The following is a 21,376-nucleotide window of genomic DNA, read 5'->3' as shown; positions in this document are numbered from 1 at the left end:
CGGAAGAGGTGTTTCCGGCTTCAGTGGAAGGGATCCTAAAATTGGATCCCAAAGCCAGATTTTGAAAGCGAAGAGGAAAGGGATGCCAGCATCCAGGTGGGACCTGAGGATTCCCCCAGAATTACAGCTGGTTTCCAGACTACAGAGATCGGTTCCCCTTGAGAAAATGGATGCTTTGGAGGGCGACTCTAGGGCATTATACCCCACTGAGGTCCCTGTCCTCCCTAGGCTCCATCCCCAAATCTCCAGGAGTTTCCAGCCTGGATCTGGCAACCCTATCCCCCATCCCACACCAATGGCCATATGGGACCTTGCAGCTCTACCCTATAATGATATTCACTGCTTTCAACCACATGCTGTGGAACAGAAGGAAAGTGCATTTCTTTACATGGGCATAGAGACTGCATATAGCTGAAAGCCATTTGCCAAATTGCAACCATGTTCACATCTTATAAGCCCTCTGCAGGCATTCTGTTCTGTTTGTGTGAACTGAGAGCACACCATATTGGGAGCACACGGGTCCCCGCGATGCACCCAGTATGCACAGTTGCTGCCTAGTGTGAGTTGAGCAATGCATGGATTGCATGGATTTCCATGCGGGAACAGCTTCCGCGACTGCAAACCTGAACCTTGATTATTTTTTTTTACAGGGTTCTGGTTCACGTGAAAGAAATCTGGACCAGATTGGAAAATCCACACATTGCTCAAGTCACATGATACGATGATTCCATCCACGTATCATGCTCCTGAAATGTATGGCTGGGGGGCTCCCATTCTGCACAATGTAGTATTTGCAGAGGTCTTGTGCACTTGAGTAATTCTTACATTACGTTCAATGCACGTAATGCTGAATGTAGGATTTAACCCCCAGTACTGGCCCTGCCTCGATTTTTAATGTTTGTATAGGCTGTTTCTTACAAACAGATGTACGCTTATACATGCAGGATTTTTTACTTCATTTGCACCTCCACTTTATCCTCATAACAGCCCTGCGAGGTAGGTTAGGCTAAGAGTTTGTCACTTGCCCGAGGTCACCTAGCAAGCTTCCATAGCAGAGCGGTGATTCATACCTGGGTCTCTTAGGATGTATGTGCATTTGCTGAAACTTGAACAGGGCTAGTGACAACCCAAAAAAGGGCATGTAGTCCCTTCACAGGAGTTGCTGTCCACGCCTACTAACTTGCCTACCACTTAACAAGGCACAATGCTGAGGTTCGGGGCAGGGTTTTGACGCAGAGCCTGGGAATGAGGATGGAGAAAGGAATACTAATGCACATTTCTCGGTTTCCAGTTTGATTTGGAAAATCCCGTAGTCTCTGTCTGCTAGGTGGGAGCTACCCTAAACCCAGCAGCCCAAATAGTGTGGCATAATATACTGTTCACAGCCAGCCAAGATGCGGGATGTGTGTGAAGTGCCATCAAATCACAGCTGACTTACAGCGACCCCGTAGGATTTTCAAGGATTTTCAAAGAGAGGTGATTTGCCGTTCCCTGCCTCTGCGTCACAACCCTGGACTTCCTTGGCGGTCTCCCATCCAAATACTAACGAGGGCCAACCCTGCTTAGCTTCTGAGATCTGCTAAGATCAGGATAGCCCAGGCCAGGCGTGAGAAACTTGCTGTAAACTCAGTACTGTGGAGGTTCTGCAAAGCACTACTGATGCTTAACCAGCTGTGATTCTCTAGTGCTTGTAAAAATGGGAGCTGGTGCTGTGGTACTGAGCCAGTTAGAAGCACAGACTCTAATCTGGGAGAACCGGGTTTGATTCCCCACTCCTCCACACGCAGCTGCTGACTGACCTTGGGCCAGTCACAGTTCTCTAAGAGCTGTTCTCTAAAGAGCAGTTCTCTCAGAGTTCTCTCAGCCCCACCTACCTCACAGGGTGTCTGTTCTGGGGAGGGGAAGGGAAGACGATTGTAAGCTGCTTCGAGACTCCTAGTGAAAGGTGGGATATAAACCAAATCTCTTCCTCTTTTTTCTCTTCCTCCTCCTCCTCCTCAGCCAATTTATGCCAACCTGTAGGGTTTTCAAGGCAAGAGACAGAGGTAGTTTGCATAGCAAGCCTGGATTTCTATGGTGATAAGATCAGGCTAGCCTGGGCCATTAAAAAAAATAAAATCTTGAGAATTTAAAACATTCAAATATTGTGGCAAATTCCATACAAAACTCCACATCTTTCTATTTTATGGCATCTTTTACATAAAATTAAAGCAGAAATCGACTCTTCGCATCTACTGAAACAGCTCTTTAACAAACAGCTCTGTTCTCAGGAAGGAAATTCAGAAGATATATTTTGGCCTATTTAGCAAATATTCTGCTTGCTAAGTAATAATAAGGCAAAGTAATAATTAAGGATATTCACGTCTGTGTGTCAGTTCAGTTCATGACTTGCCGTCTAGCTGTGAGCAAGGAGCCAGTTTGTCATCAGGCAGTTTGATTGTTCATGAGCAGCTCAAACCTGTTCAACAAGTTGCCTTCCATACATTCAAACAATACAGGGCAGTGCATTTAGCAGCATGCATTCTCCTGCAGCCCAACGGACATCCCAGTGAGCACACAAGCTAGTTATTTATTTATAAACAACCACTGGTTCTTGTAGATGCCGAAAGCTGTGTTAGCATGTTATTTTACACATGCATATTTTCATAATTTCTGGCTGTTGTAGTTTCCCCACCACCACTGGTGTCATTTAATTACCAGATCCAACTGTACATGACTCTGGGGGAGAACTGATTTCACATCCTGCACCAGGGCAAAAGCGGCTGCGCAGTCGAAGGAATGAAACTTTGCCAGTAGCATTGAAAACACTGTATGTCTGCTGAATGCGTTCGCTAGAAGTTTTCAGCATCCCTAATCATTATACTTCATGTTCTATTTGTCCTATTTTTCATACTCACACAAATACATACTTGGGATTTGGGGAGGGGGGAGGCTTGGAGAGAGTCAGAAACTGGTAGGTGGGGAAAGGGTAGGGATGCCAGCCCCAGGTTGGGAATACTTGGAGACTGTGTGGGCGGAGCCTGAGGAGGGTGGGGTTTGTGGAGGGGAGGGACTTCAGTGGGGTCTAATGCCATAGAGTCCACCTTCCAGAGTGGGCATTTTCTCCAGGGGAACTGATCTCTGTCACCTGGAGATCAGTTGTAATCCCAGAAGATCTCCAGCTACCACCTGGAGGTTATCAAAGTATATTATAGCATACGACAATATTAAAGCAGATACTAATACACAAAAGAATGGTAAGTTTCAGGTGAAGGTGAACTTCTATCAAAATGCAAATGAATCCGACGAAAACCTCCGGAATGACTCTTCGTTTCGCCTCTTCATCAGAAACATTCCCATGCTTGTCTAGTTTCATACCACATTCATTCATACCACAGTTTGACATATCATATACGAATCTTCTCCTGGTTTTTCTACCATAAATACATTCTTAAAACAAACATTTCACCGGGTGTGACTTAGTTCATGATGCAAAGTGCCTCGAACTAAGTCACGCCTGGTGAAACGTTTGTTTTAAAAATGTATTTATGGTAGAAAAACCAGGAGATTTGTATATGATATGTCAAACTGTGGTATGAATAAAACTAGACAAGCATGGGAATTTTTCTGATGAAGAGGCGAAACGAAGAGTCACTCCGGAGGTTTTCGTCGGATTCATTTGCATTTTGATAGAAGTTCACCTTCACCTGAAACTTACCATTCTTTTGTGTATCAGTATCTGCTTTAATATTGTTGTATGCTATAATATACTTCGATACGCTCAAGCGCTTTTGTTCTATCAGTCTGTGCTTCGTTTGTTTAGACCGCCTGGAGGTTGGCCACCGAGGAAAGGGTTTGAGCACAGATGTTCCACCAGCACCTCTTCATTCCAGATCACTCATTCCCAAAGCAGCTTTTCCCTAACAAAAAAGAGTTATACCAGGTTTGTTACACATCTATTTGCATGTAGTGTTTTGTGGTTAGTCTCCCCCCACCACAACATTCTTTTTTTTAAAAAAAAAAATTACATACAGCTTTGGCTTTCGCTGTTTTTCATCTGAGGGACTCTCACAGAGTTAGGCCCCACATGAAGATTCCCGGAAACAAATGTTCGTCTCTCTTTATCGGAGATGTTGCCGAATTTTGCATGTTCGCCCCGCGACCTTCCCCCCCCCCCCCCGCTTTTTCAACTTGAAAATCTCCGTATTCTTTTTGCTGCTCCCTTGTTCAAACTGAGCCCATCCTTATTTTCACACTATTTTCTGTTTCTGCCAGCCAGTTTTCCCCAATTTAAGCAGTTTTTAATGGTCATTCTTGCACCAATTGCATGAAAATGGCCTAACAACTGTGTATAGAACAATATTAAAACAATTAAGAGAGTATATAAATGGCACGAAGGAACCCAGTGAATCAGCAACACTGACCGTGATTGAAAGGAAAAGCTTCCCAAATGGTAACTTGTGATAACAAAATATCCCTGGTCTTTACATTTTATAGTGAGCCACAGAAATGATGTGGTGTTCTCACAACCCAGTGGCGGCTGGTAGGTGCCGATAATACCTGCCCAGGGAGAATTTAATGGAAAGAGTTAAGAGTCTGGAATGTTGATACAGGGAGAAACAAATTTTGTGTGTGTGTGTGTGAGCACGCGCATGTGTACATTTATTTATTTATTTTATTTCATTTATACCCCGCCATCCCCGCATGCGGGCTCAGGGCGGCTTACACGGCACAACAGTGCAATAAAATATAACACATTAAAACAATTTAGGCACACAGGGTGCGATAAAATTATACAATTTGACCACTTAAAACACAGATCAATCTCACAGGATGCATCGGTAGTTGAAAATACCCACTCATTATTCTACCTCACCGTGAGGTCAGCAGAAAGGGGGGTGTCATAGGCCGAGATGTCCCAGTTGGCTAATTAGCCCACCCCGACGGCATTGCTCTGCAGTACACGATGGTGGTCATAGTGGTGGCGGCGGCTCCTACTCAAAAGCCTGGCGGAAGAGCTCCGTCTTGCAGGCCCTGCGGAACTGTAAAAGGTCCCGCAGGGCCCTGATTTCCTCCGGGAGCTCATTCCACCAGGTAGGAGCCGCCACCGAAAAGGACCTGGCCCTTGTGGCAGCAAGCCTTTAGGTCCCGGGGTCACTAGGCGGTGCTGTGACCCCGACCAAAGTGCTCTTTGGGGCATGTATGGGGAAAGGCGGTCCCTCAGGTCATGTGTGCGGGCCTTAGTGCCACATCCTTCCAAAACGCAACAACTACAAGACAATAGCATCTGTGTCGGGGTTTGTGACCCTTACTCCATGGGTTGAAGACCACTGCTTTAGATTCACGGATTAGTTCTGTAACAAAGTCTTACGATCCAGCAATCAACATCTTTTAGCTGTCCCCAGCCTGAAGGATGTCTGATTGGCCTCAACCAGGGCCATGGCTCTTTCGGCCCTGGTCCCTGCCTGGTGGAACAAGCTCCCATTTGAGATCAGGGTCCTGCGGGATCTGTTACAATTCCGCAGGGCCTATAAACGGAGCTGTTCCTCCGGGCTTTCGGGTGAGGCATCAGACGTGCAAATCCATCTCGGCCTCCCTTTCTGGAAGCGCTGATTTTAATCTAACGAATTATCCAGTGGCGCCACTCTGAAATATTTCCACCCAAGCTCTATTGTCAAGACAAGCTTGCTCTGGTTTGTGGCATAGTTGATTTTGATGTCAGTTTTATGGTTAAACTTCTATTGATTGCTATGCTAGTCACGATTTTTATGTGACTTTGTAACCCGCCCTGAGCCCGCTTGCAGGGAGGGCGGGACAGAAATCAAAGTAATAAATAAATAAAAGCCCTGAGTGAAGCCAGCTGATAGTTTGGGGGCATGAGTCCTGTTCTTTTGGGATGCTTCAGAGTCTGACATCTAGTGGGACCCTCGATGGCTAGTGGAACATAAGGTTAGGTCTTTAACCATCACCACTCTGGAGGAAGATCCAGGTGGTCAGCCATGTTGGTCTGAAGCAGTAGAACAAATTAAGAGGCCATTGGCACATTTAAGACCAATAAAGCTTTATTCAAGGTATGAGCTTTCGTGTGCATGCACACTTTTTCAAATACAAAAACCTCCCCAGGACTCAATAGAGATATTGGTTTCTTATCTCATTACATAAGCTAACTCAGTCAGTCCTCACATATATATTCTCAACAAGAATAACTATAAATCCTCTGTATTTTAGCGTATTTCTTTTTCAGAATAGTATATTAGAATACTGAATGTAATGCAAGGAATATTGGGATGTTTTGCTGACATGACACTGCATCCACCTCAAAAAGTGCTGTTAAGTGATCTCCACGCCTGGGAGGAGAGAATGGAGAGTCTCGGTTTGCTTCCCACAATTAGAAAAGACACCTTTAGACATTTATCTGCTATTTCGACATACTTATTGCTTTACAAGAGTTGACCTTATAACTTTAGCTTGTTATTTAGTTCTGACTTTGCCTATCTTAAACATCATGATGTTAGATGTTAATTTGCTGTTAAGTCCCTGTCTATATGTGTGAACCTTACCTACCATTCCAATGTGTTTGAAAAAGTGTGCATGCACACAAAAGTTCATACCTTGAATAAACCTTTGTTGGTCTTTAGCTCCTGGACTCTCAATTTGTTTTACTCTGGGGGAAGACAGAGTATCAGCTACCCTGCATTAACAGTTGTCTCACAGAAAAGTTCCCAAGTTTACTTGGGGGAAAGGCATGATGATCCCATAGCTATGCACAGGTGCATAATGTTTATATTACGCTTGTGAGTATTATTTAATGAGCAGCCTCAATAGCCAAACTTAGCTTGACCTCATCAGATCTCGGTAGCTAAGCAGGGTTGGCCCTGGTATGTAATTGGATGAGAGACCACCAAGGCAGGCAATGGCAAACCAGCTCATCTTGGAAATCCCTTGGTTGCCATGAGCTGGTTGCAACTTGACAGCATTATTACTATCTAAGGATGCTTTCAGTCTATGTACAAAACACCCTCAACAATATCATGAACATAAAATACCAAAGGGTAAGATTTTTTTTTAAGTATAGTGTTCACTAATAATCTCTTGACGAGTGATTAATTTGATCAGTCTTTATTTATACAATTGGCAACTAAGTAATGAGCAATGGCAACAGTACCATGTGGAAAGGGGGAAAATATTGCCGCTGGGGTGTGTGAGAATAAGCCTGTGTGAAACGCAGCTGATTCCACCATCCTGGTGGAAAACACAAACAGTGACACGACAAACGGACTCGAGCAGTTCACAAGCAGCTGACCTGCTCAGTAAAAAACCGGCTCTCCCCTCACCAGCGGTGAGCAGAACGTGAGCTGAACCAGTTGGCTGCTCAAGATTCCCCTGCAAAAGCCAGCAAAAGGAATTGCAGTCGAACAGAATCAGAGTTAATCATTTCTGACTCAAAATCATTTCATTAAAAAAAAAGCGGCTGTTCAGACACGCGAACTGTGAGACCAGACTTCTAAGAGGAGGTAGTAGATTTTCTATAGTTGGCAAAGTTGGAGCCACGGAGGGCAAAGCAGACGGTGCCTGGAATCTCCCTCTCCTCTCCTGGGTCACGCAGGGATGCGAAGTCAGTTGGGCCAGGTGAGACGGGAGGGAAGAGAGCTCAATAGTCTTACTGTGCTTCCCTCTTGGGTGGGGTGTGGACCAGCCTGTTTATGTTTCTCTATATATAGTGCCCCTTCCTCGCGTTGGCCATGATGAATTGCCGCTTATGTCTGTGCCGTCATTGGAAGGAACCAGCCCAGGCCAAAGAAAATACCCTATGTGGGGCGGGGGAGAGAAAGAGGCACAGATTCTGCATCTTACACAGGCAGTTCAAGGAGCTGAGCAAGAAACTTTCTCCCCCTCCGTTGCCCCCCACGACTCCTGTGGAGAGGAGGAGGAGTTATTAGGAACGTCACTGCAGAGCTTCGTAGGGAGTTTCAGGGGAGGATGGCGAACTGCGAGGCCTCCAGCTGAATAGGTCTCTGTGACCGGACTCATCACTCTCCTCTTCTCCTTTCCAGGTACCATCCTCCTGCCAGCCGCTTCCCCCACCTGAACTGGTAAGTGCCATCGACGGTTGCACCTCTGCTGTGTTCTTATTCCAACCCTGCTTTGGTCAGTTTTCCCTCTTCCTGTTAGTATCGCTAGGAGAAGAATACTGAATGTGAGACTGACTTCTGGTACATAGAGATTACTTAAAAACAGAGTTGTCAGTTGGCCAGGAGAAAAACGCTCTATCCCTTTAATAGAGGCTTAATGAGTGGAGGGCTTTATTTACCAGGTGATTTTGTTTACTTCCATGTCATGAAAAGCTTCAACTTCTCATTTCCACACACAAAGTTTCTATTAAAAGAACAGGACTTTTTTTTCCCTCCCCCTCAGTGGAGAATGTGTTCAGTAGAGCCCAGGAGGCATCAACTTTGTGTTATTCAGGGAGCATACAGCGATTTCTTGACTTCTGATTGGCTCTGTGGCAGCCATTTTGTGATTGTCCCCATGGCAGCCATTTTGTAGTGGCATCCCTGCCAGTCCTCAAGGTTCCAGAAGTGCCCATAGTTCTTGGAGATCCATCCAGGATTGGAGGGAAAATGAACAGACCTGCCAAGGTAGCTCCCACCTTGTGGTACTGTCCTGCCAGCCTCTTCCCCCTCCTGAGGTAAATCAAAGGAGGCTGTACTCCAGATCCCTGCCTTAACTGAACTTAGACAAGAGGAGCAGGGCCTTATCAGCAGTGGCACTCTTTCTCTGCTGATTCCCTCCCAGGGAAACCCACCATGCTAAGTCTGCCTTTGGTTAAGATGTTTTTATTTTGGGAAGCGTATGGAAGATGGACTTCATTTTGTTACCTTAAACTGATATTGTGTTGTCCTAGTTTAAAATCAGAAATGTTCATGCTTTGTAAGGCACTCTGTTGATCTCTGTGATCCTTTTTAAATGGTCTTCATTCTTCTCATGGTTGTGATTGTGAGCTTCTTCAAGGGTTTGTTTGGGCCACATCTTTAACTGCAGTTTTCTATAATGGTTTGTTCCATAGTGCTGTCCCTTGAGGATGCCTGGCCACAGACACGGCAGATAGGGAGCTGGAGTTTGTTGCACAAACCATGGTTTATTGTGATGTCTGAATGCAGATTCAGGAAGGTTAATCATCCAGAGAGGTGGTCCCGTTAGTCTATTGCAGAAAAATAAAGCAGAAATCGAATAGCACCTTTAAGACTATCCCAGTTTATTCCAGCATAAGCTTTTATGAGTGAGATCAACTTTGTCAAATGCATATGGTGTGGAACATCTCTTGAAGGGTTTTTTTTAAAAAAAATAATCAGGAGACCAAAGATTTAATCCCAGCCCAGATTTGGATTTATTGTGTGATCTCATTCTGTGATCTCAGCCTTGGTTTGCCCATCTGTAAAATGGGAGCTGCAGTGGCTCAAGTGGTTAAGACGCTGAACTGCAGGCTGGAAGGTCGGTAGTTCACCAGTTTGAGACCCGGGTGCCGCATGACGGAGTGAGCTCCTGTCTCTGGTTCCAGCTCCTGCCAACCTAGCAGTTCAAAAGCAAGAAATTGCAAGTAGATAAATAGGTACCGTTTCTGTGGGAAGGCAACAGCATTTCGTGTGCCTTGGCGTTTAGTCATGCCAGCCACATGACCACGGAAATGTCTTCAGACAGCGCTGGCTCTTCGGCTTGGAAACAGAGATGAGCACCGCAACCCTAGAGTCGGATTCGACTGGCTTTCGAGCAAGGGAAACCTTTACTTTTACCTAAAATGGGAAAGGCATTCTTCCACCTTTGGGGATTGAGATGAGACTGGATAATGACTGTAATGATGGCCTGTCTTGCTAGGATAAATAGTGACAGGAAGGAAAATCTCAAGAAGGGAATGAAAGAAATGTTAATAATGTCGTTTAAGAGGATGTTTCGTTGGAGGAGTCTAATCAGTGTGTTCACTCTGTGAGTGATAAGCCTTCCTTGGCAGCTAATTCATGACAATGGGCGTTTCCACATTCTCATTACTTACTCTTAAGTTCCTGTTTCTTGGGGAGGAGGTCCTCAGGTCTTTTGCTCCCTCTAGTGGCCGACTCGATATCAAAACAGCTTCATTTCCATCTTATCTCCCTGCATTTTAAATCTGCAGGGAGATATGCTGGAAATACACCTGTGTGATATTGAATCGACCACTAGAGGGAGCAAAACACCTGCGGAACAGGAGGAAAAAAACTAGAAGAAACAGGAACTTAACAGCAGGTAAAATAAGAATGGGGAAAAGCCCAATGGGGAAAGCATTCAGCTCCACCTAGTGCAAGAATGGCCAGCCATCATTATTGGCAAAAGGGTGTTTGGGACAAAGTCTATGTATTCGGATTGTTCCTCAGGAATTCTATGGGACCAAGCGGGTCTCCAGGGGGCTTTTGGTCCTGATGTAAGAGAGAGACAAGTGGATACAGGAGAAGGCAAAGTTTGGAGTTCTCCCTCCCCTCCATTTGAGGGTTCTAAACGAAATAGTATTCGGAGTGTATTCGGAATGTATTCGGAATGTTCCTCAGGAATTCTATGGCACCAAGCAGGTCTCCAGGGGGCTTTTGTGGTGAAAAGTACTGTCAAGGCACAGTCAGTTTATGGGGACCCTTTAGGGTTTTCATGACAAAAGACAAACAGAGGCTGTTTGCTACGGCCTGCCTCTGCTTAGTGACCTTGGACTTCCTTGGAGGTCTCCCATCCAAGTCCTAACCAGGGCTGATGTTGCTTAGCTTCTGAGAGCTGACATGATCAGGCTAGCCTGGCCCATCTAGGTCAGGGCACTTGAACATGTACATTCATTTTTCTAAAGGACTAGTGAAGACTTGGGTTTAAAGAAATGGGTCTCCTGCTTTGGCATCTAGGTTGGCCCTGGTCCTGATGTAAGAGAGAGACAAGTGGATACAGGAGAAGGCGAAGTTTGGAGTTCTCCCTCCCCTCCATTTGAGGGTTCTAAAATGAAATAGAACCCCGGGGCGGAGGTTTATAAATTTGATTATCTGGCACCATGGTATCAGAACAAAAGAGATTAACGCTTTAATTGATTTCCTAGCTAGGGCAGGATTTGTCTAGATAAGTGGATTTCTCCTGATGTTTGAAGAAGTCCAAAGGACAGGGAAGCTGGTGGAATCCTGAGTCCTGTTTCCCCCCAGTTCCTAAAATGGCGGTTGCACGTTGATTCCTGGAGAAGTCCAGATATCACAGAAATCATAAGCGAAATCTCCTTCTTCCATACTGTTTAATATAATTTTTATTAAGAAACAGTAGGTACAATTCACATAAAAATGAGCAGTGAGCATAACACATATCACAAACAACAACAAACAAAGCTGCATCCATTAAGCAGTCCTTAAAAAGATGTCAGGAGCTGCAGTGGCTCAAGTGGTTAAGACGCTGAACTGCAGGCTGTGGAAGGTCAGTAGTTCAGCAGTTCGAGACCCGGGTGCTGCATGATGGAGTGAGCTTCCATCTCTAGTTCCAGCTCCTGCCAACCTAGCAGTTCGAAAGCAAGTAATTGCAAGTAGATAAATAGGTACCACTTCGGTGGGAAGGTAACAGCGTTCCGTGCGCCTTGGTGTTTAGTCATGCTGGCCACATGACCACGGAAATGTCTTCGGACAGCGCTGGCTCTTCGGCTTTGAAACGGAGATGAGCACCGCACCCCTAGAGTCGGATTCGACGGGCTTTCGAGCAAGGGAACCTTTACCTTTTTAAAGGTCCTTTATGCTTCAGTCTACATTTCAAGAATGGGGACCATTTATTCATTGCATACGACTCATTGACCTGCAACTCTGAGCCTTGGATGTCATGCGAGATTTTCTCTTTTGTGTACCAGAGCTGAATCGTGGGGGGGCCCTCTTTATGCTTTGTTCCTGTTAAATAGTGGGTTCTATGGATGAGCAGACCCTAAGTCTAGTGATCAGCTCTACTTTATTAGTGATTTCAGCAAGAACAAGACTGAAACCCTACGGCAGCAGCCCTGTTTAAATAGCATGCAATTGCCACACCCAAACACACCCCACTCCCAATGATAGGCTATTTATATAACATGACTTCTTGATTGGTTGCTTCCAGTATCCTGGTGGGCTATTGTTCTTGGGCTTCGAGCTCAGCCCATCTCAGGTAGAACAGTTCTGGAATGTTTCAGTCCCAATACATAACACATTCCTTCGCTGAAAAGTGTTGTCTGAGATGGCTGGCAGTGTGAAAGCTGTCTGTAGTATTTGCTCGGTTGTGGTGATTTCACGTGTGGACTCATCGCTCCATGTTTCTGTGAGGAGCATGCATGGGCAGACATCTTCAGAAAGGGGAAGAGGGAAGTAAGTGGAGTCCCAGAGACTGCTGCTTCCACAAGACCTTTTGCCCCAAATTTACTGCCAAAGGGGAGTGCATGGGGGGGGGGCATCCACAAGCTGATCATCCTCTGATCACCCACTTTCAAGTCTGGGGAGGGGAAAGACTTCAATCGGGGTATACTGCCATAGAGTCTACCTTCTAAAGCAGCCATTTTTCTCCAGGTGAATTTATCTCTGTCGCCTGGAGATCAGGTGTAATCCCAGGAGATCTCCTGCTACCCCCTCGAAGCTGGCAACCCTGCATACAAGACTAGTGACATGAGATCCCTTAGCCCACTTTTAGTCGCATGCCTGATCGGGGGGCTCGCCTTAAAAAGTGCTGTGGGGCCCAATTCTGCTCCGAAGTGTGGCACTGGGGGTGAAGGGGTGTCAGCCCCTCCCTGCACCGTTTTTGCAAGCGGAAATGAGCAACGGGGGATGGGTCTGTTTCTCCAGTCCAGCGTCTCATGAAAATGGTATGGAGGGAAGGCTGAAGGACTGTCCTCTCTCTGCGCCATGCCCTGGAGTAGCGTCAGACCTCATGTTGCTTTTTAAGGTGAATCCCTGGTCACACATCTGATTGGGCATTACCTTAAAAAGTGTTGTGGGGCCTGATTCTGTCTGGAACATGTTACGGCCTTCCCTCACACATCAACCTTGAACTAGGGTTGCCAAGTCTTACCTGTGTCCCAGCGGGTGGCTCCAGCCCGTTGGTTCTGGTCCAACCTTCTGGGGCAACAGAAAACAACTCCGTACCATCCTCTAGATGACAGCCCTTCAAGTACTTGAAGATGGTTATCATATCACCTCTTAGTCGTCTCCTCTCCAGGCTAAACATACCCAGCTCCTTCAACCTTTCCTCATAGGACTTGGTCTCCAGACCCCTCACCATCTTCGTTGCCCTCCTCTGGACATATTCCAGCTTGTCCATATCCTTCTTAAATTGTGGTGCTCAAAACTGAACACAATACTCTAGGTGAGGTCTAACCAGAGCAGAGTAAAGTGGAACCATCACTTCGCATGATCTGGACACTATGCTTCTGTTGATACAGCCCAAAATCGCATTTGCCTTTTTAGCTACCGCATCACACTGCTGACTTATGTACAGTGTATGGTCTAGTAAGACCCCTAGATCCTTTTTGCACATACTATTGCCAAGACAAGTCTCCCCCAACCTATAATTATGCATTTGATTTTTCCTACCTAAATGCAGAACTTTACATTTATCCCCACTGAAATTCGTTTTATTTGTTTTAGCCCAGTTTTGCAGCCCGTCAAGATCATCCTGTATCCTGACTCTGCCTTCTACCATATTTGCTACCCCTCCCAATTTAGTATTGGATGGCAACCCTATCATCTTATATGACTTGTCTCATGTGGTCCAGAATGGCTTGACAAATCCACCCAGAAGTACCATGAATGTAAGAATATCAAAAAGCCAAGGGTCTCCCTATCACATTTTTCATAACAGGCTCGATCCATGGCGTGAAGAGACCTCTCACTGCTCCACATTGTTTCCCCTCATAACTTTTCCTTGCGATGACAATGAGTTTGAAAGAGCAGGTGCATCCTTTCTAAAATATGACTGATAGGAAGCACCTTCCCCCCCCCCATCCTGATGGCAGGTTATGCTTTCTTCAGGCTGTGCCAAATTGAGCACACAGGCGGGAAAGTGTGAGCCAGGCAGTCTCCGGGAAACGTAAAGAGGAGACTGGCGCAGGGGTTATTAATAGCAATCCCGATAAAGGGTTGAGCGAGAGTGAGGGATTTCTCAACACGGTGAAATCTCAAATTATTCTGTTTGGTGTGGAGAGAGTATCTTCTGAATGTTTTGATGGGCTGCGAGGCCTCAGAGTCTACCTGCTCAAACCGTTCCAGGGCATAAAAGTAAAGGTAAAGGTTCCCTTGCTCGAAAGCCAGTCAAATCCGACTCTAGGGTTGTGGTGCTCATCTCCGTTTCAAAGCCGAAGAGCCAGCGCTGTCCGAAGACGTTTCCGTGGTCATGTGGCTGGCATGACTAAACACCAAGGCGCACGGAACGCTGTTACCTTCCCACCAAAGTGGTACCTATTGATCTACTTGCAATTTCTTGCTTTCGAACTGCTAGGTTGGCAGGAGATGGAACTAGAGACGTGAGCTCATTCCGTCTTGCGGCACACTTGGGTCTCGAACTGCTGAACTACTGACCTTCCACAGCCTGCAGTTCAGCGTCTTAACCACTTGAGCCACCGCAGCTCCTATTCTAGGGCATGGAAAGGTACAAATTTCTCACACACCTCTGAGCATTTGCCAGCCTGCTACAGCCAAGCAAAACCATCATCTTGTGTCAGCTTTGTTGACATTGTCACCTTGGAGGGGAAAGGGCTATCTGAACCGTTGGATCCAGTCTGCACAGTTCATGACGGAATGGTGCCTCTGGGTGCCATGGTACCCAGAAGTACTTCTCTTCGCAGCCACCAAGAGTTCAGGAAGTGGGTGGAGCTCCTGTAAGGCAGGGCTTGTTGTTGGCTGCTCTCATTCAAATGAGTTATTCACGACTGCAGTACCGGTTGCAGCCACTAGAGGATCAGGAGTGCTTTTCTTAGTCAGTGTGTGGTGTCATTTTTCTTCAGGCTTTCGTTCTCTTTATTTTGCTGCCATTTCCTTCAGGGGAGCTGATCTCTGTGGTCATTCTGGGAGCGCTCCCATCCCCACCTGCAGATCGGCACCCGTAATTGCCACGGGGAACTGCCTCTGTATATCAAGTTCTCCCGTACTGTGTAGTAGTTATCCTGTGTTATGACTTCCTCTCATGCATTTCTCTGTCACATAGGGTTGCAAGCTGCAGGTTGGGAAATATCTGAAGATTTTGGGGGTGGAGTCTGAGATGGGTGGGGTTTGGGGAGGGGAGGGACTTCAGTGGGGTATATTGCAATAGAGTCCACCTTCCAAACAGCCATGAACTGATCTCTGTTGCCTGGAGATCAGTTGGAATAGTAGCCAAATCGCTCGCTCACAACTTTCATGCCAGCAGCTCACAAAGTACAATTTTTGCTCACAAGAACCCACAGCTTAGAGGGAACATTGGTTGCCATATTCGGGCTGGGAAACTCCTGGAGATTTGGGGGCGGAGCCTGGGGGGGCAGGGAACTCGGTGGCCCGTTTCAGGAGCATCCCTCCTCCGCTGACTCTCCACCCCTCCTCGTTGCCATTCATTAAAAGCAGACTGCTTGAGCAATAGTGTGAAATCACTTGACGGATCTGTCCCCAGGTGATGCTCCGTGCTTCGCTTGCTTTCCAGAAGTAACTAGCCACCGGAGACTGAACCTGCAGCTTCGGTTTACACAGCTGTGTGTGTCGATACAAAAAGTTCACTGCTTTTGCTCGAAGGCCTGCTTTTTAAAAAAAACTGGGTTTTTTTCTCCGTCGAGGGATAATATCCCCCCATTGATTTAAATCAGACATCAGCGCACTCACCCACGAGAACGACTTCCAGGAAAACAATCAGGCTGATTTCGCACTAGAGCTACCTCGATGTTGCACCGCCATTTGCCCCAATGCTATTGGTCAATTTCACACCCAAAGCCGTGAGTCAAAATGCAGCCCCGCAGCTTCGGGTGTGAAATTGACCAATAGTATCGGGGCAAACGGCGGCGCAACATCGAAGCAGCTCTAATGCGAAATCAGTCTCAGTCTTGGAGGAATCTTTCAAACTTAGGTCAAGTTAGTTTCTCCAGCTTTGGATTTCTGTTCTCCGAATTCTGCTGTGGATAGTGGTCCAAGTCGGGGTAACCCTCGCCCCGCAAGAGGTGGGCAGAATTAGGGTTGCCGGACCAGAGATCTCCTGCTATTACAACTGAACTCCAAACAACAGAGATCGGTTCGCCTGGAGAAAATGGCTGCTTTGGAAAGTGGACTCTATGGCATTATACCCCATTGATGTCTCTCCCTCCCCGAACCCCACCCCCCTCAGGCTCCACACCCCACCCCAAATCTCCGGGTGTTTCCCAACCTGGAGCTGGCAACCCTTGATCTGCTTCCGATAGGCACTTCCACTTTGCAGACAACCACGAGGGAATTTTGGGGCGTTCTCCCCCCTCACTGCAGTCCCCCTACTTTGTCTCTCTAGGTGGTCTACTGACCCGTGGTGAAACAATACTTGGGGGGCAGTGACTGCAGCGGTAGAGGGGAAGCAGGACAATTTCCGTGTGTGCCAGTCAGCTCTCCTTGTGCCACATACAATCCCAGTTTCTCAGTCATCTGTTTCAGAGGATATACCCTCCCCATCTTTTTATCAATATTTCTGTTCATCTATAATTTTTCATCCTGGCCTTCCTACAAGGAACAAACAGGACATAGTCCTCCCCCCCTTTTATCCTCACAACCACCCTGTGAGGTACATTAGGCGGGGAGAGTGACTGACCCAAGGTCATTTAACTCGCTGGGGAGGGGCTGTGGCTCAGTGGTAGATCATCTGCTTAGCATGCAGAAGATCCCCGGTTCAATTTCCGGCATCTCTGTTAAGGATCAGGTCATAGCTGAGCCTAGAGTCAGATTCGACTGGGTTTCGAGCAAGGGAAATCTTTACCTTTACCAGGGGGTCATTTCGTAGAGAAAGAGGTGCAGGAGCTCATTAGCATAACTTATTAGCATAACTTATTTGCATATGCCACCCCCCTGACATCACCGGAAGTGTGTCAGAAGGCAACACCCACCGCTCAGGCTCCACTGGACTGTTTTGGATTGCTAGCTATTGGGGGGGGGGGAATGTGCAGATCTGTCCTCGCAGAGGAGGGAGAGCTTGTATGTGCCACTGGACTGTTTTGGACCGGGGGGCCAGGGGGAGCTCTGCAACTTACCTGGCTGCTTCTTGCTCTGTCTGAGGGCTGCTGGGAGCAGGGGGTGGGGCTTGTTGCATGTGCCTGCCCCCTGGGCTCTTTACTGCTGGAGCTCTGCTCCTGTGCGCTCCTGCAGGAAATGACCCCTGACCTTTACATAGCTAATAGGAACAATCTAGAGCAGCTACCAGTTTGAGTAGGCAGTTCTGATCTTGATGGCCCAACGATCTGAAAGTATCAGGCAGCTTCATCTGTGTTCAAGTGTGTTTCCTCAATGCAATTTTGCTGCAGTGTGGATTTTTTTAAAAAAATCTTTATTTTTAAGTTTTTCATAAAGTCACAAACTGTACAAAGTAAAACAATTACACAGTCACCATGTGTGGCATGCTTTTGAACAATGAAGAACTACGGGGTATGTAGGGAGTCAGAAGTCAAATCACGTTTTTAAAGACTGTATAATAATTTATCACAATAGTCACAAATAGAGTTATGAATACCAATCTTCGTTTCTGTCTCTTTGGTGGCCTGTCATAGACCATATGACTAACAGTTATCGTTAACAGTTTTATAGCTTTATTATGATTGTAGATCCTTGTTGTCTGTATCCTTCACTAGTATATATACCTTGTCTGTAAAAAAGGTAAAGGTAAAGGTTCCCTTGCTCGAAAGCCAGTCGAATCCGTGTGATTGCTGTGCAGTGTGGATTTTCAACTCCAGGTTCTAATCTAACTCTCTAATAACCACACAACACTGACTCTTGATGCATGGGGAGGAATGGGGAACACACCTTCCTTCTCCACCTACTGGCGCATCACCTCAACCGCTGATGCCCCTCGGCGTCCATGTGTTGCACGATAATCTGATTTGGCACACACATTATTTCCATGTGCTCCATTGAAATTCTACAAGTAATTTAGAGTTTAACTGTGCCCTCGGAGGCCGTGTGTGTGTGCCAGACTACATCATAAACCAGTTCATAGATGCCTGCTGGTGCCCCAGATGGGCAGGTAGGTAGGGAAATGATCCTGCCCTCCTCCCCACCAAGGATCGAGCCAGCGTATCCTGATACGCTGTCATGGAATGTTCACAGTTCTAACTTGTTGGAACCTAGCTCCATTGAACAGAGAATAAGCGGGAAATCATAATATTAATGTTTACCATGGCATATCTAACTATATTTCCCCTTCTTTGAAGAGGAGGCCAGTTTACCCTATAGTAGGACCTTTAACATTTTTGAAGGTGCAAAACTTGGCTGTGTTTAGAAAATCAACAATATTCTTGCTTTTATAGATTCTGGGATATTTAGTTATTCGGCATGTCTTTTTATCTTGCCCTTCCTCCAAGGAAATCAGCAGCAGTGTACATTGTTCTCCCTCCTTCCGTTATACCCACACAACAGCCATACGAGATCGACCCAACTAGTGCATGGCAGAGTGGAGATTTGAACATAGGTCGCCTAGATCCGAGTCGGACAGTCAGAAAGCTATACCATACTGCTCCCCTCCAGATAAATTATGCAAAAATTCATTCTCCACCTACTCTCAGTCCTTCTCCTCTCACTTCAAGATGAAGCTAGTGTAGGGTTGCCAAGTCTGGGTTGGAAAATACCTGGAGACTTTGGGGGTGGAGCCAGGAGAGGGCGTGGTCTAGGGAGGGGAGGGGCCTCAGCATGGTACAATGCAATAGAGTTCACCTTCAAAACTGCCATTTTCTCCAGGGGAGCTGATCTCTGTCGGCTGGGGATCAGTGGTAAAAGCGGGAGATCCCCAGGCCCCACCTGGAGGCTGGCAACCCTAAGTCAGTGCTATCATATACAAACTGGTCCCAGCCCTATTGAAGGGCCAGTGTGGTCCAGTGGATAGGCAGGCTAGGATCTGAGAGGCTTGGGTTCGAATCCCCACTTTTCCATAAAGTTCACTGGTTGACCTTGGGCCACTCACATTCTCTCAGCCTAAGCAAGGAGTGCCATGAGTATCGTCGTCGTCGTCATCATCGTATGTGTGTAATCTAGCCAGGAGATCCTAAGATTGTCTGGCAGACAGATGTTCTAGCTCTAGCCAGTTTGGTGTAGTGGTTAAGTGCGTGGACTCTAATCTGGGAGAGCCGGGTTTGATTCCCCACTCCTCCACTTGCACCTGGCTGGATGACCTTGGGCAAGCCGTAGTTCTGATAAGAGCTGTTCTTGAAAAAAGAGCAGTTTCTGTCAGAGCTCTCTCAGCCCCACCTACCTCACTGGGTGTCTGTTGTGGGGAGGGGAAGGGAAAGAAGTTTGTAAGCCGCTCTGAGACTCCTTTGGGTAGTGAAGGGCGGGGTATAAATCCAATCTCTTCTCTTCTTCTTCTCCTTTTAGCATTATGCACCACCAGGTGGCGAGCTAGACTTGTTTTTAAGGCAAGAGATGTTTCAGAGGTGGTTTGCAATATCGAGACCCTGATATTCCTTGGAGGTTGCCCTTCCAAATACTAGCCAAGACCAGCCCTGCTTAGCTTCCATGGTCTGACGAGATCGGGCTAGCCTGGGCTATCCAGGTCAGGGTGCCGTGAGGATAAAATATAGAAAGTAAAACTGTGTTTGCTACCCCTGGATGAAAGGGCAGGATAGAAGCCTGATGTCCCTGGATGCTGTCACTGCTTGAGAGATTCTACCCTGTGTCCAGCAAAGGAGGCCCAAAGAGGGAGTGGAATAGGATAGAATTAGCCCCCTTCCAGATTGGGAAGTTAGGCTCTCCAGGGGTCATTTTGTAGAAAAAGAGGTGCAGGAGCTCATTAGCATATCTTATTTGCATATGCCACACCCCCTGACATCACCGGAAGTGTGTCAGAAGGCAACACTCACCGCTCAGGCTCCACTGGACTGTTTTGAATTGCTAGCTATGGGGGGGGCGTGCCGATCCGCCCTCACAGAGGAGGGAGAGCTTGTACCTGAAAGGGGGTGTGTGGCTCTGCAACTTACCTGGCTGCTTCTTGCTCTGAGGACTGCTGGGAGCAGGGGGTGGGGCTTGTTGCATGTGCCTGCCCCTTAGGCTCCTTACTGCCGGAGCTCCGCTCCTGTGCGCTCCCGCAGGAAATGACCCCTGAGGCTCTCTAAAGTTGTGGGTGGCTCCGAGTGGAGATTTTTGATCTGGACTTTTAGGAGCACGCTTGCTGTGAATCTGCCTGCCTAGGTGCTTAGTGTTGGACGAGGATCTGGGAAGTTGAGGTTCAGGTCCCCACTCGGCGCATGCATGCTTGCTGGGTGACCTTGGGCCAGCCACACGCTCTCACACTGACTTAAAGTGTCACAGAACAGTTTTCATAATTCAGCTGTGAGTCCCCCGTGGAACCTGCCCACATAGCCGTGGCTGGTTTCTCAGGGGAAGAAGCTACACAGCACAATCAGATTTCAGTGTTCTTTGTATATTTTGTTTTTCCAAACTCCCCTTTTGCTTCTCTCTGTTTTTCCCACATGTCAGAGACGGAATACGGCCCCAGTCCGGCGCATCGAGCATTTGGTAAGATTTGCATTTTTTATCCAAATCCTTTGAGCGTTGCCTAATTGGAATCCCATTGCTCGGGAACGACTCTGCAAGACCTGATTAATGGCTTTTGGTAGCTGCTCCGAGCCTGTGAGACTTCAGTTCTGTGGAAGTGGAAAGAAACAATGTTTGACTGCAGGAAAAAAATGGCAAACAGAGTCTGATTTGGGAGCCTGCTGGAAAATATGATGAAGGCATTTATGAACGGCACAAGGAGCTTCCAAAACAATGGGCGGCTTCGAGTGACATTGTTTAGGGACCTACATTTAAGATGGTCTTAAAAGATGGTCTTCTTTGTGTATCCCCAACAGCCTTCAGAGGCAGGGTATGTGGTTGCCAGAGACAGGGCTTTTCACTGGGTTAAAAATGTAAAAAAAATATATCACTTGCCTTGAGAGCACTGAAGTTTTATTTTGTTGTTGTTCAGTTCCGTGAGGATAAAATATAGAAAGTAAAACCGTGTTTGCTGCCCCTGGAGGAAAGGGCAGGATAGAAGCCTGATGGCCCTGGATGCTGTCACTGCTTGAGAGATCCTACTCTGTGTCCAGCAAAGGAGGCCCAAAGAGGGAGTGGAATAGGATAGAATTAGCCCCCTTCCAGATTGGGAAGTTAGGCTCTCCAGGGGTCATTTTGTAGAAAAAGAGGTGCAGGAGCTCATTAGCATATCTTATTTGCATATGCCACAC

General features: G+C 46.8%; 1 protein-coding gene across 1 annotated transcript in view; it reads left to right on the top strand.

Moving 5' to 3' along the window:
• TNS2 (tensin 2) overlaps positions 1-21,376 on the top strand; it is a 108,240-nt gene that overhangs the window by 27,636 nt on the left and 59,228 nt on the right. Inside the window, exons 3-4 of the mRNA XM_015423335.1 lie at positions 8,034-8,072; positions 20,628-20,666. The gene's annotated coding sequence lies outside the window, so the exon portion shown is untranslated. The remainder of the gene's footprint in view (positions 1-8,033; positions 8,073-20,627; positions 20,667-21,376) is intronic.

This window comes from Gekko japonicus, unplaced genomic scaffold (assembly GCF_001447785.1).
Source record: "Gekko japonicus isolate JY-2015 unplaced genomic scaffold, Gekko_japonicus_V1.1 scaffold1492, whole genome shotgun sequence".
Taxonomy (NCBI): Eukaryota; Metazoa; Chordata; class Lepidosauria; order Squamata; family Gekkonidae; genus Gekko; species Gekko japonicus.
This window is presented reverse-complemented; position numbering and strand designations above follow the sequence as displayed.